Source organism: Arachis duranensis, chromosome 1 (genome assembly GCF_000817695.3).
Source record: "Arachis duranensis cultivar V14167 chromosome 1, aradu.V14167.gnm2.J7QH, whole genome shotgun sequence".
Lineage (NCBI taxonomy): Eukaryota > Viridiplantae > Streptophyta > Magnoliopsida > Fabales > Fabaceae > Arachis > Arachis duranensis.
The window spans coordinates 10743234-10758541 of NC_029772.3; the positions used below are offsets into that span (position 1 = coordinate 10743234).

At 34.8% G+C, this 15308-nt stretch overlaps 1 long non-coding RNA gene across 1 annotated transcript; it reads left to right on the plus strand.

Moving 5' to 3' along the window:
- The first annotated feature begins 1721 nt into the window (after positions 1-1721).
- Positions 1722-4904, plus strand: LOC107478857 (uncharacterized). The gene is made up of 4 exons (XR_001590022.3): positions 1722-2100; positions 2196-2249; positions 2325-2471; positions 4611-4904. It is a non-coding gene; the product is annotated as an uncharacterized LOC107478857 (long non-coding RNA).
- Positions 4905-15308: the final 10404 nt, after the last annotated feature.

The following is a 15308-nucleotide window of genomic DNA, read 5'->3' on the forward strand; positions in this document are numbered from 1 at the left end:
ACCTAACGTCTCAGTAGGAGTGCTATGCAACACCTCCATATCCATCTCCAGCCCACGTGTGGGATTTTTAAAAAGAGCGTATAACGTGGCATGTAATATGTATCTTTCTTGTAAAACATGTGTGCAAAACGAAAAGCATATAGGAAAATAGAAGAATAACATCTTAAGTAACGTCAACATAATCATAATTAAATCTAAAGATAAAAAAACATAAACATCAAACTTTCATTCATGCTTTCTTCTTTCTTAACTTTTAACTTTTATGGAAGGTATTGAGCTCAAACCGGTATAAATGAGAGTCCCCTTCCCTTACCGAAGGTTCTTATCTCGAGTGTCTTGGCGATCACCTTCCCTTACCGAAGGATCATCTCGATCGATCACCCTCCCTTACCGAGGGATCATCTCGATATCTTGTCTTTGGGGGTCACCTTCCCTTACCGAAGGATCATTCCCTCAGTTCAATTTACAATCAAGGTTATTTAGACATACACAAGAGTTATATCAACAAATATATCTTATTATATAAAATTGATGGGAGTTCGCTTCCCTTACCGAAGGTTCCCAAAGGTTTGCCGATCACCTTCCCTTACCGAAGGATCATCTCGATTCGATCACCTTCCCTTACCGAAAGATCATTCACCTTCCCTTACCGAAGGATCATCTCGATTATCTTGTCTTTGGGGGTCACCTTCCCTTACCGAAGGATCATTCCCTTAGTTTAATTAGCAAATAGGGTTATTTAGGCATATACAAGAATAGATCATGCAAGAGGAGAGACATATACCATGATAAAATAAGCATGTTGAATAAGACTTTATAAGAAAGAAGGTACTCTCGTCCCTAGAGGGGTATTAATAATATAAAATAAATGTACATTATAAAAGATAGAATAATTTAAATAGTTGAATAAAATAGTTATAAGAGAGCATGTACTCTTTTTAACTCATGGAAATATTAATATTAATCTAATGGTATAAAAGTCAATATAATTTCATGTAATAAAATGAGGGATATTAATTAGCTGAATAAAATAATTATAAGAAAACATGTACTCTTGACCCTAAGAAGATATTAATGATATAATGTATAAAATATAATCTAAGTGCATATTGTAAGAAAGTGGGTATTTGAAATACTTGGATTAGATATTATAAGAAGCATGTACCTTTGATCTTTAAAATAAAGGAGCAATAATAACATAATGATATAAGGGGTCATTTAGTTGCATATAACAAAATAGGGTTCCTTGAACAAGACACAAAAAGGAGCATGTACTCTCAACATTAAAGGAATAATAATAATGTAACGGTATCAAAGGTCATGTAAGGGCACATAGTAAAATTAGGAAATGTTAAATAATTTAATAAAACGTTTTAAAGGGGCATGTATTCTCAACATGAAAGGAATAGTAATTAAAAGGTCATGTAAATGCACATAGAAAAGATATGGGATACATATTAATGGATTCAAGAGGGAATAATTGACATAATAGATAATCATGCTCAATGTAGATGAGAGATAAGCAAAGAATAATTCATGTCATAAAATACATGAAAGATGATAGCCATGCATGGATGGAAGAAAATAAAACAGAGCATACTTCATGCCAACATAAGTAAGAAAGGCATAATTCTCTACTCTTTTTCCTAACGCTTCTTCGAGCTTGCCTCTTGTGTTTTGTAAACCCCGCTAAAATCGGTATATAATTAGTCAATAAATCGAATTTTCAATAGGAAAATTAAATACGCAAAACTGATATCAAAATAGGATAGAGCTCGTCGAAACGAGAATTTTGATACCAATTTCGAAAAGTTTGGCCCAAAATTGGGCCGGATGGGCCGGACTGGTTGAACCGGACCCAAAATGGGCCCAAGGCCCAACCGAACCCAATCCATTAAAGAGGCACAGCTTCTTATTTCCCTTCTTCTTCATTATTCACGCTGGGAAACATTTCTTAGGGGGAAGAAGAACACAAGCAAAAACCTAACCCTCACTTTAATTTCAAATCCATATAACTTTTGATCCGGAGCTCCGATTGACAAATCGTTTGCGATCATGCGTTCACCGCGACGAGCTCTACGAAACCCATGGAACAATTTGGTAGGTAACTCATTATTTCCTTCTCAGCCAGCTTTTCCTAATTTCGGAAATTTATGAACAATTAAGTTAAAAATTGTTCAATTCTTGTGTTCTAGGTTCAAGTTAGCTTCTGGATCTTGTGGGCTCAAGCTATTGAGCATATGGGTATGGTAAGAATACCCTAACCCTAGCTCAATCTTGTTTTAGTAATGGAGAATTGAAATTGGAATATGTATATGTATTAGGTGTAGATTAAGTGGGTATATATGCATTGAGAATATTTGGAGGCTTGTTGGTGATCAAAACTTAGTTGTGGCTGTTTTACTTGAGCTTGAAGAGGCTGTAATTTTGTGTTGAGAAGCTGCCTTGGGTGAATTAAGTGATCGGCCAAGGTATGGTTTAAGTTTCGTACGTTTAATATTTACGGTGTTGTGAAAGCTTAGGTTAGAGATACCATAGGATAAGTTGAATTGTTTGTTGTATTTAATGATTAGCCTTGTAATGTTATTGGAATGGATTTGTTGGTGGATATATATATATATTGGAATTATTAGGTGTGGAAGTTATTAATAGTGTGTTCTTATATTTATTTATGATGGATTAGGATTGGTGTTTGTTAATAAGGATGTAGAGTTGTGTTGTGGTGGTATTGCATTTGCTGTAACTAATTATGTAATGATCGGAATTGCATGAGACCAAGTCTGGGCTAAACTTGGGAATATAAGGAACTAAACTGGAAAATTTGGGACCTTTTTGTTAAATATACAATTTATGACAAATTTTTAAAGATAGGTTGTTAAATCTGTCCTGCAGCAGAAAATGTCAAACAGGGCAGCAACTTGTTTGTCTTGCTGCGACTCCTACGAGTTGAGTTTTGGAGCGAAACCAATTTTGTTATAAAATATTGATTAATCCTCTTTATTTTTCTAAAACTTCATAATTTTAAGAGTTGAGGATTGGGAGTTGAGAGTTTTTGAATATTGGTGGTCAGAGCTGAAAAGAAACAGATTTCAGCAAGTTATGCATCAACTTCCAATGCTTGTAACTCTTAGAATTGAATAGCAATTGGGTTGCAACCAAGACACACCTGTTTCTGGATGAGTAAAGTTTAACTACATTAATTTTTAAAGTCATCGGATTTAACTTGGATTTTATATTGAATTTTGAATATCACATGCTGCTGCTGTTTTTCTGGTTTTATGCACTGCAGAGCAGTCACGGTTTTTCCTTTATTCCTGAGGCTAGAAAAATCAGAAAATTATGATATTTAGTTTGTTAGAAAGCTTATTTCAATATGAACGCCTGGACATAAAGTTTGTGCAATTCTGAGTTCATTTGTATATTAAAAACAGCAAAGAAAATAGAGTGTCGAGGATGTTTTAGTGATAGTCATGGGTTCGAGAAGTAAAGTTTAATCTTCGTGTGATGTGATTTGTTTAATGTTAGAGTTGGGTTGATTTTAAGATTATTCGATATTAAGAAGTTTTGAGGAGAATTTGATAAATAGTTTGGCCAGGACCTGGAAAGGGTAATCAAGATGAATTATAAGGGAATGATGATGAAAAATGTGAAAGAGAGGTTGTTAACAAAAGGAGTTAACATGCCATGGCTTGATGAATGATTAAATAATGATTATGACTATGAAATGGCTTATGAATGATGATATCTGAGATACGAGTTTCCCTGGGTAAAAACCGTGGCTCGCCACCACGTGTTCCAGGTTGATTCTCGATACTCTGTTAACCCTACGTCGTAAGGGTGACCGGGCACGTATAAATTCCCGGGTATGGATACCCCCATTGAGTGATTATATGATGAATGTATGTGAAATCTATGCATAGACTCTTGGGGATGCGCGACGAGGGACAGTCTAAGGACAATTCAGACTTGTCGGGTTGGCTGGATAACCGACAGATGGGCCCCATCAGCCATAGGACAGACATGCATCATATGCATTTGTTTGCTTGATTGCTATGCATTTCCTGGGTTTGCCTAATTGATTTATATCACCTGCTACCTGCTATACTTGCTATTTGTACTATCTGCTCATTACTTGTGCGTGAACTTGTTTGGTTGTTTGTTTTTGTTGCATTGTGGATGATGGAGGATGGAGGAAAGGAGAAATGGCTTGGTGTTAGTTTAGGATTGAAAATTGAAAATGAAGGATTAACCACATGAACGTATTTCGGTTCGGTGGCTATTGTGATAGTGGTTCGGTGGCTATTGCGATAGTGGTTCGGTGGCTATTGCGATAGTGGTTCGGTGGCTATTGTGATTTCGGTTCTATGCATGTATGATTTTCGGTTCAGTGGTTTGTCGTTAGGTTAAGTTTGAACTTGAGTAAGTTAGGCAGATTTAGAATACCTACCCCTGTTTATGGCTTCTATTTTAGTGCTTAAGTTGGATAATTGAGTAACGGAGTTCTAGGGGTTGCCTATGGCATTCTCAGGACTGTATTTCTTATGCGCGTGGCACTTTTACCATGCTGAGAACCTCCGGTTCTCATTCCATATTGTATTGTTGTTTTTCAGATGCAGATCAAGAGGCTCCTCGCTAGGCGTCTGGATTCTGGAAAGCGAAGTAGTTCTTGGGTGTATTTTGGTTTCTATTTGTATATATGTATATATATGTATAGTTTACTCTCCAAGTAACTTATGTATGCTGCCCCTCTTAGAGGTTGAGGGAGAGATAAGAGTTTACTTTGGTATTTTGGTATATTTTGGGGACACTTATGTATGTTTATATGTATATATGTATCCTCCGGCCAGCCTTAGCTTCGCAGGCTGAGTCAGAGGCTAGTTATGCTGTTCCTTGGCTTTTCTTTATCCCTTCGTTTATTGTTTTATCATGTTCCTATTAGGTCCCTTAGCACGCAAGTAATCCTATTCCTTGAGCGTTGCGCTTTTTATTCTGCGATTCTTGTTTACCCACTTTGCTTCAAGGCTCCTAGTATATTATTTTCCAGTATTATATGTATATCCTTACTATTAGAGGTCTGTAATACCACACTACCTCTGTTCTATGACTTAAGCGTAAAACACTGTGTAGTAGGGTGTTACATGTTTGCCCACAGAATATTATTTCTTTGTAGAGAGAGAAGGGAGAGAGGATTAGTATCTGAGAGGAGTGATTTTTTACCTATGGGTGCTCCCCTATTTATATAAATTTGGGGATAGAGTGGTTGTGATATTTTAAATTTCAAATGGAGGGTGGTTACTAGGTTCCTATCCATAAATTCAAAATTTTAAGCTTATCTCCTAACTAATTTTCAAATTCGAATTTGATTTTGTGCCTAGAAGGGGTGAAGGGAGGTTGTTACATTATCACCTCCATAAAAAAAGAATTTGTCCCCAAATTCTACATCCTAATTTGGTCAATAAAGGTCATTAGTAAGATGCATAGTGATTTGGACATGGGCAAGCTAATCTTTACTAGTAGCAGAGAGAGATATGAACGAAGGAGAAGCACCAGTATCATCTAGACTAGTTAAAGGATTCATTAATTGTGTATTTACCCTCGATTCAATCTTCTGACTCGTGGGCTTCCTCACTGCTGAGGGCAAAGACTCGCTCCTGACGCTGGGGCTCATTGGCAGAGGGTGGGGGAACTTTTATCAGTCATACCTCCTAAGACACGATCCCTATGATCGACTTTGCTCTGATATCATTAATGTAACACTCTAAGTTATGCAAGGGAGGAGGAGGTACGCGTGAAGGGGAAAATGAGTAGCACTAAAATATTTGAATATGAATAATATCTTAACCACGAGTACGGTTCAAAATGAAACACTTAGAGGAAATTATAACCAGAAAAGAAACTAATTACGTCCTAAACTAATCTCGTCGAAGAAGCTCCCATACTTGTATCCTATCCTATCCTTGATTAGAACCCTTCAGTTATTCACGAATCGAGGTACCAGGGGCCTCCCTCCAACACCTTTTCGCGCAATGTAGATCCGGTTCCGTTGGGTGGGGTGAACCAAAACTCGACGGGGTGCCGAAGTGGGGGAAGAGGGCACATATTCCACCTTTGGACTTCCGCAAGGGTCCAACTCCTCCTCTGGATCCTCCTCCATGGTGTCTTCCTTCTGGCTAGGGTTGTCGAATTTCCTCTTCCTCGGTTTCAGAGTCGGACTCGAGGTGTAAGTGAGAACCTAACGTCTCAGTAGGAGTGCTATGCAACACCTCCATATTCATCTCCAGCCCTCGTGCGGGAATTTTTACAAAGGGGCGTACGATATGACATGTAATATGCATCTTTCTTGTAGAACATGTGTGCAAAAAGAGAAAGCATATAGGGAAAATAGAAGGATAACATCCTAAGTAACATCAACATAATTATACATAAATCTGAGAAAAACTAAGAATCAAACTTTCATTCGTGCTTTCTTCTTTCTTAACTTTTAACTTTTATGGAAGGTATTGAGCTCAAACCGGTATAAATGAGAGTCCCTTTCCCTTACCGAAGGTTCTTATCTCGAGTGTCTTGGCGATCACCTTCCCTTACCGAAGGATCATCTCGATCGATCACCCTCCCTTACCGAGGGATCATCTCGATATCTTGTCTTTGGGGTTACCTTCCTTTACCGAAGGATCATTCCCTCATTTCAATTTACAATCAAGGTTATTTAGACATACACAAGAAAAGAGTTATATCAACAAATATATCTTATTATATAAAATTGATGGGAGTTCCCTTCCCTTACCGAAGGTTCCCAAAGGTTTGCCGATCACCTTCCCTTACCGAAGGATCATCTCGATTATCTTGTCTTTGGGGGTCACCTTCCCTTACCGAAGGATCATTCCCTCAGTTTAATTAACAAGTAGGGTTATTTAGGCATATACAAGAATAGATCATGCAAGAGGAGAGACATATACCATGATAAAATAAGCATGTTGAATAAGACTTTATAAGAAAGAAGGTACTCTCGTCCCTAGAGGGGTATTAATAATATAAAATAAATGTACATTATAAAAGAGAATAATTTAAATAGTTGAATAAAATAGTTATAGGAGAGCATGTACTCTTTTTACCTCATGGAAATATTAATATTAATCTAATGGTATAAAAGTCAATATAATTTCATGTAATAAAATGAGGGATATTAATTAGTTGAATAAAACAATTATAAGGAAACATGTACTCTTGACTCTAACAAGATATTAATGATATAATGTATAAAATATAATCTAAGTGCATATTGTAAGAAAGTTGGTATTTGAAATACTTGGATTAGATATTATAAGAAGCATGCACCTTTGATCTTTAAAATAAAGGAGCAATAATAACATAATGATATAAGGGGTCATTTATTTGCATATAACAAAATAGGGTTCCTTGAACAAGATACAAAAAGAAGCATGTACTCTCAACATTAAAGGAATAATAATAATGTAACGGTATCAAAGGTCATCTAAGGGCACGTAGTAAAATTAGGGATTGTTAAATAATTTAATAAAATATTTTAAAGGGACATGTATTCTCAACATGAAAGGAATAGTAATTAAAAGGTCATGTAAATGCACATAGAAAAGATATGGAATACATATTAATGGATTCAAGAGGGAATAATTGACATAATAGATAATCATGCTCAATGTAGATGAGAGATAAGCAAAGAATAATTCATGTCATAAAATACATGAAAGATGATAGCCATGCATGGATGGAAGAAAATAAAACAGAGCATACTACATGCCAACATAAGTAAGAAAGGCGTAATTCCCTACTCTTTTTCCTAACGCTTCTTCAAGCTTGCCTCTTGTGTTTGCCCACAGAATATTATTTCCTTGTAGAGAGAGAAGGGAGAAGATTAGTATCTGAGAGGAGTGATTTTCTATCTATGGGTGCTCCCCTATTTATATACATTTGGGGATAGGGTGGTTACTAGGTTCCTATCCATAAATTCAAAATTCAAAGCTTATCTCCTAACTGATTTTCAAATTCGAATTTGATTTTGTTTTTAGAAGGGGTGAAGGGAGGTTGTTACATATTAAGCTTAGAACTCTATTATCCACAAACCTTGGCATCTTTTGGAGGCTTGCATAAATTTTAGTGTCAACACTATGTCTCTGTTTAGTAGTAATACCAATTAAAGGTACCTAAGTTGGATAAAAGTGAATAAAATTTTTTTTCCGTTGACATTTATTGTATCCTCCAGAAGATATTGTAAGATTTTTCATTACTTGCGATATACCTGAAACTTTCTCAATTTAAATCTCTAAATGTTATATTATGGACTGTATGGTCAATCAAAGTAGGGGAGGACCTTCATTAGTTTTAAAACAAAATAAGGAGCAACATTCTATAAGCATGAATGGGATATCATAGATGAAATAGAATGGAAAGAAGCTGATAAATAGAATTTTGTGGGAAAAAAAATAAAATATAAAACATAAAACAGAAGTCACTGCTGGTCCTACTTCTAACACCACTATAAAAGTTTGTAATACATATATATGTCATGCTGTATATCATATATGTTATTATTGTTTTTCTTTAAATTACACTTAGTAAGGATGAAAGTAAGAAATTTGTAAACAAAAATTAAAACTTAATCTAAACAGAGTGAACACTTAGTATACCATTTTTTCTCAATTAATTTTTTTTCTGAAATATTTGTAAAAGCTACTTGGATCCTGTCTTTTTTTTTTTCATTCCTTGAATATCTTGATGAATAAATGCATTGATTTTGCAGTTGCTTTTTTTTTTAATTTGCTAACTGAAGTATATAACCACTAGCTATAGGAGGGGTAGTTGAGGGTGTTCATGTAGTACTGTTACTTTGTTATTATTTTGTTTATTTGTGTCCATCTATATCTTAGGGATAATCATCTCCTCCTTTCTCTTCTACAGCCTTTTTGTGGTAGCTGATAAGGTTTACTATGTTTCAACTTTTGAAAGATTAGAGATCCACTCTCATGTTAAAGATATTATTGATGTTGATATTCTGAGCTGGGCAATTATTAAAGTGAAAAAAGTAAAAGGAACTTCACAAGAGGTGTTTCAAAGTAATCAACCAAAAATTTATCAGTCATAAGTTATCAATCTTTTATAATGAATACATTATAAGCTGACTCTCAATTTTTTTTAATTAAAGATTAGTGTTTAAGAATTGTGTGGGTCGAGAGGAGGAAGTCAAAATTTATTCAGGATCAAATTAATTTTGATAATTCTGTAGTAGTATTAAACTAAATTTCAGTCCTAATTAAGTTAGATCAAATTTGTTTATTGAGGGTCAAATTAAGTTAGATCATAATCCACCTTCGCTTTTATTTTTGACATATTTTTGTTGACCTTACTGGATATAATTTATCATATTTTACAAGTATGATATCTATCAAACTATGTAACAGTGAGTTTTGGTTTTAATTTTACATTATTTATATATTTTTTAAATGAGTATCCAGGCTTTAAATATGAAGTTGTTCTTCTTTGGGAACAAAATCATAATTTTGTTAAAAACAAAAGCAATAGCCATTACTTTATATTGATCACAAAGATAATTGACCAATAGTTGGTTTAGAAAATTTTACTATACCATTTTTTCAAGCATTTAATTCTATGAATTTAGGAAGAATTTATTAAGAGGTCAAAGGTTCAAAGCTCAACATAAAAGACCTTTGATCTTTTGGTATATGCATATGTAAAAAAAGGAAAAAAATAAAGAACATTGAAATATCAAATAAAGAAGAAAATAAAAGAGAAAAATAATAAAGAAATTAACAAGGAATAAGAAAGAGTGAAGAATTTGAGTAGAGTATATATTTTTTTAAGTTCACTTCTATATCATTGTAAATAAAAAATTACCACAACTCCAATATAATTCAAATTCTATAAGATAGTTGGCTCATAAAAATTGTATATTTTATAAATATACAAATTGATTGAGACCTGAGAGTGATATCATGCATGATCATATTTGTGAAATATCATGTATAAGTTGTTGAAAATTCTCTCATGTATATTTATTTTTTTTATTGGATAAAAGTTATAAATAAGAGTAATAAAGATATGAACACAAATTTAAAATAGTTTATATGAACTTCTTTAATATTGATAAATTTATAATCCATTTTCTTTAGAATTTAATTTTGATACATTATCAGTATAAAATTGACACGTATATCTAATATATTAATAAAAATAACTGCTATTTATATTGATCATTTTTATTTATTTAAACATTAATAACATGTTCTTTATTTAAAATAATTATAAAAACTTCTTTAATAATACAAGTTATAAAAAGATAGTTCTATAATAGCAATCTTATTTTTGAAAGTGAGATTATTTATTTCAACTTAAGTACAAATCAAGTTGAAATTGATTTCTTTATTTTAAATTTCTATTTCACCTTCTCAGAAAAAAATCAGAAAAATAAAAATCAATTACAAACATTAGCAGCACATTTAATTAAAATAAAAACAATTCAGATTAAAAATTATACACAAAATTATATTTTGTACTTTGCAGCTATCCATCAAAGACAAAATAGTAATTAAACTATGCCATATTAAAGTGAAAGTTAGTCGAAAAAATTGTAAAAATGCAAATATAAATGTCAAACAACGATAATAATTGTTTGTATATAATGAAAATAGTGTATGAAATAATATAATAAATTCAAAGTATCAAATAGACGGTGTGAAAAGAGGAAGTATATTGCGAATTTTAAGAACATTGAGAATTTTGCAATCAAAGTACAATCAATGGTAATAGATAAATTTATGTATAATGACAATTTTGCATGCAATATTCAATGTTTGAAATTAGTGAAAAAGTATTAAAAAACTTACTCTATTTCAATTAATTAAGTTGTCCGTACAAATTAAAAAAATAACAAATCACCATTTAAACATATTACAGAATCAACGTGACATGTTCGAAGTGTGGGCCATACAATAGGGTGTAATAGCTAAGTTAAACATCAATGATCAATATAATAAAAGAGATTAATTACATAGTCTTTTTGTATATTAAGCAAATTAAGTCTTTTAATAAATATATATTAATATTTTTGTTAAGAAACTATACATAAATACAATAAAATAGATTAAGTACAAAATTTATATGCAATGTAGACCATATACTAAGAATTTAATAATATAACTAAATATTCCTTAATTAATAATTATTCTTTGTATGATTACAATATAAATTATTTTTATTTAGTCTCTAAAAAGCATAAAATAAAATATTTTTATATACTGTATAATGAATTTTTATACACAAATAATTTTTTTATGTTATAAGTAATAATCATTAATATCAATAGATATATAACAATAAATTTTTATAATAGATCAATATCTGACCCATGTATAACACAAATTTTACACTAATTCTTATTTAAACTTGTATTGAGTTTTCTCAACAACATGCATTCCTAATAAAAGCACTAGCTAGAAGCTCAAGAAGAACTATAAGCACAACGGTAGATCCATTATTACAACCAAATTATATAGCGAAGCTTATTAGCAAAGAATATCCACAATAACAATAACTAATAAACTCCTTTACACTAAACATTTTTCAAGTAAGCATGTGTTCTATCCAAAAAATTCTCCGCTTTATACATTAGTAAGTGATAGAAACAAGAGACTGAGAAAATGATGTGAAAAGTGTATTATTGAGTTGTGTGTCAGGTACAATATATAAGGGGTATTTATAGGTGTTAAATGAATCAAAGTAATAAAGATATATAATTCTACAATTAATGTACAGATATGCTATATAAATATAGACGATGCTAATTGATCTAAATTGATTCTAATGATTCTCTAACATCCCCCCTCAAACTCAAGTGGGAGCTAAGGATACCAACTTGAGTTTGGATAACAAAATCCGAAAGCGAGTCGGGTGATGAGCTTTCGTGAAGATATCAGCAGTCTGATCCAGTGTCCCAACAGCAATGAGACGAACAGCATCAATAAGGATTCGTTGCCGAACAAAATGACAATCAATCTCAATGTGTTTGGTGCGTTCATGAAACACATCATTATGGGCAATCTGAATAGCAATGCGGTTATCACAAAAGACATCAGTGGGGGACGACTGAGGAGCACCCAGATCTTCGAGAAGCCAACGAACCGAGATAACCTCCGCAGTGGTGTCAGCAAGGGCACGGTACTCAGCTTCTGTGCTTGAGCGAGCAGTGAACGTTTGCTTCTTAGCACGCCAAGAGATGAGAGCGTCGCCAAGAAACAAACAATAACCAGTAGTAGAACGTCGATCAGTGGGATCACCAGCCCAATCAGCATCAGAGTATGCCTGAAGGGTCAAAGAGGAATGGGAAGAAAAATAAAGGCCATGAAAAAGAGTGCCTTTGACATACCGAAGAATGCGAAGAACTGCCGCATAGTGAGTAGTACGGGGAGCAGACAAGAACTGGCTGAGAACATGAACTGGATAGGCAATGTCTGGTCGGGTGACAGTCAAGTAGACGAGACCGCCAACTAACTGGCGATAAAGTGTCGGATTATCCAAAATAGTGCCATCCATAGGGGTAAATCGAACATTAGGCTCAAGAGGAGTAGATTCGGTGCGACTATCTGTAATCCCAGCGCGAGCAAGGAGATCTGAAGCATACTTAGCCTGAGAGAGATAAATGCCATCATCTGTGGAGATGACCTCGAGACCAAGAAAATAGCTGAGAGAACCAAGATCCTTCATTTCAAAGGTACGCTGAAGTGAGGTCTTGAGATCAGAGATACCATCAACATCATCTCCAGTAATGATCATGTCATCAACATACAAAAGTAGAAGAACAACTCCACGGTCGCTTTTACGAATGAAAAGCGCATTCTCATGAGGACTAGAAATAAAGCCAAGACTGCATATGGTAGTACTGAACTTGTCAAACCATTCACGAGGAGCTTGCTTAAGTCCATAAAGTGCCTTGCGAAGGAGACAAACCTTACTGGAAGGACAAGGATATCCTGGAGGTGGTTTCATATAGACTCTCTGTTTCAAATCCCCATTAAGAAATGCATTCTTCACATCCATCTGATTGAGAGACCATCTTTTAACCGCAGCAATGGCAAGGAGAGCTCTAACAGACGTAAGGCGAGCAACAGGAGCAAAAGTCTCTTCATAATCAATACCATACTCTTGCGTACAACCTTGAGCAACCAATCGTGCCTTATAACGGTCAATAGAGCCATCAGAGCGAGTCTTGATCTTGTATACCCATCTACTGCCCACAACTTCCTGATCAGAAGGAGGATCAACCAAATCCCAAGTGTGTGCTTTTTCAAGTGCCTGTATTTCTTCCTGCATTGCTTGTTGCCAATTTGGATTTGTGGAGGCTTTTCTGAATGACTTAGGTTCATGTTGATGAAGAATAGTAGAAAAGCAATGATAATCAAGAAGATGAGGAGGGGGATTCCTTACCCTAGAAGAACGAGTGGGAGGAGGAGGCATGACGCTAGGAGTGGGATCGCCGTCCGGACTGGAATCATCGGGAGATGGAGAAGGTGAAGGATCAGGAGCCTCGAGTGGTGGACTTGGGGTAGACTCTGTAGTATCATCACTAGGAAAGAGATCAACATTTGGGTTAGTAAAAAACGGTGATGGAGTAGAAGTGTTGCGGAACCAAGTGATAATCTGATGATTTTTACTATCCCAATCTTCCAATTTCTCTGCATAGTCCTTCTCCTTCTCAGCATCCTCCTTGGATTTGGAGGCACCATCTTTGGATACAGTTGGCTTAATAGGACAAGCAATATCACCAGTTACATATCGCCATAATTTTCTCCCTTTAAGAAATCCTCGCATGGCTTCAACCCAATGTGCATAGTTGGAGCCATTAAGAATAACAGGGATAGGTTGAAAGACATCCGGTTTTTCCATAGTAATAGAAGAAATAGTAAAGGAAGAAGAAAACTGCAAATTCGGGGCAGAAAACGAGAAAACAGAGCGCGGAATCGGAAAGAGCTCACCAAAAAACCTTAGGGAGGGTCCACTTGGCAGCCACGTCAGCGCCACGTCAACGATGCGTTAGCGCCACGTCAGCGAGTGACGACACGTGGCAGCACCGGATAGGCGGAAGGAGGCACGTTGGCGCACAGGTGGCACGCGGGTCAAAGGTCGGGTCGGGTCGGGTCGTCGCGGGTCAGGGTTGCCAACCAGCTTACCTTGTGACACGTGGACGCTCCAGGGACGTCCGATCTGCACGAAGATCCAACGGCTGCTGAAGCCTCTGGATGAGAAAGAATGGTGGTGGACAGCAATGTTCTGACGGCGCGTGGAGGCGCGTGCGGTGGTCGTTGGCGGCGATTTTGGCGGCGTTGGAAAGCTGACGGAGAGAAGAACACGATGATACCGGAGGTGACGAACCAAAGCGTCGGAAACAGCTCGAAAATTTCGAGCAAAGAGGCACGGGTGGAATCTGGAAGGAAGATCAAGCTGGTCGTGGCAGCGTCTTTCGGCGGCGCGTCCGGCGGCTGATGGCGACGGTTATGGTTGCGTTGGAATCACGGCGACAAGACGAACAAGAGGGTTATGGGGGTGACGAACCAAAGCGTCAAAAAGAGAACGAAATAGGAGGCCAAAGAACACTGCCGACAAGGAAAAAACAAAGGGGCTATGAACTAATATTCATTGAAAAAAAAGACCTAAGCTCTTGATACCATGATAGAAACAAGAGACTGAGAAAATGATGTGAAAAGTGTATTATTGAGTTGTGTGTCAGGTACAATATATAAGGGGTATTTATAGGTGCTAAATGAATCAAAGTAATAAAGACATAGAATTCTACAATTAATGTACAGATATGCTATATAAATATAGACGATGCTAATTGATCTAAATTGATTCTAATGATTCTCTAACAGTAGGGTTTAAAGCTAACTAATTAAAAAGCCATCGAGTTTAAATAGAATTTAGTTTCACGAAAGTTTAATCTTTGGCCTATCAAATTTATCGTAAAAAAATAAAAAAAATTATATTTGTTAATTAATTATAATTTTTTGAATAATGCTATATATAGGACAAATCTAAAAAATTTAATATAGAAGAGCTAAATTTTAAATAATTTTTTTCATTCCATAAAAATAATAAACATATAGTTATTAGAGTTAGTTTTTTAAAAAATTTATCAATATATATATATATATAATTATAATTTTTTTCACAATTTTATTTTAATATGATAATTACATAAAAAATAACAATATCAATAGTGCATTATAAAATTATAAAATACCAATAATTTATAGCTTGTTTAG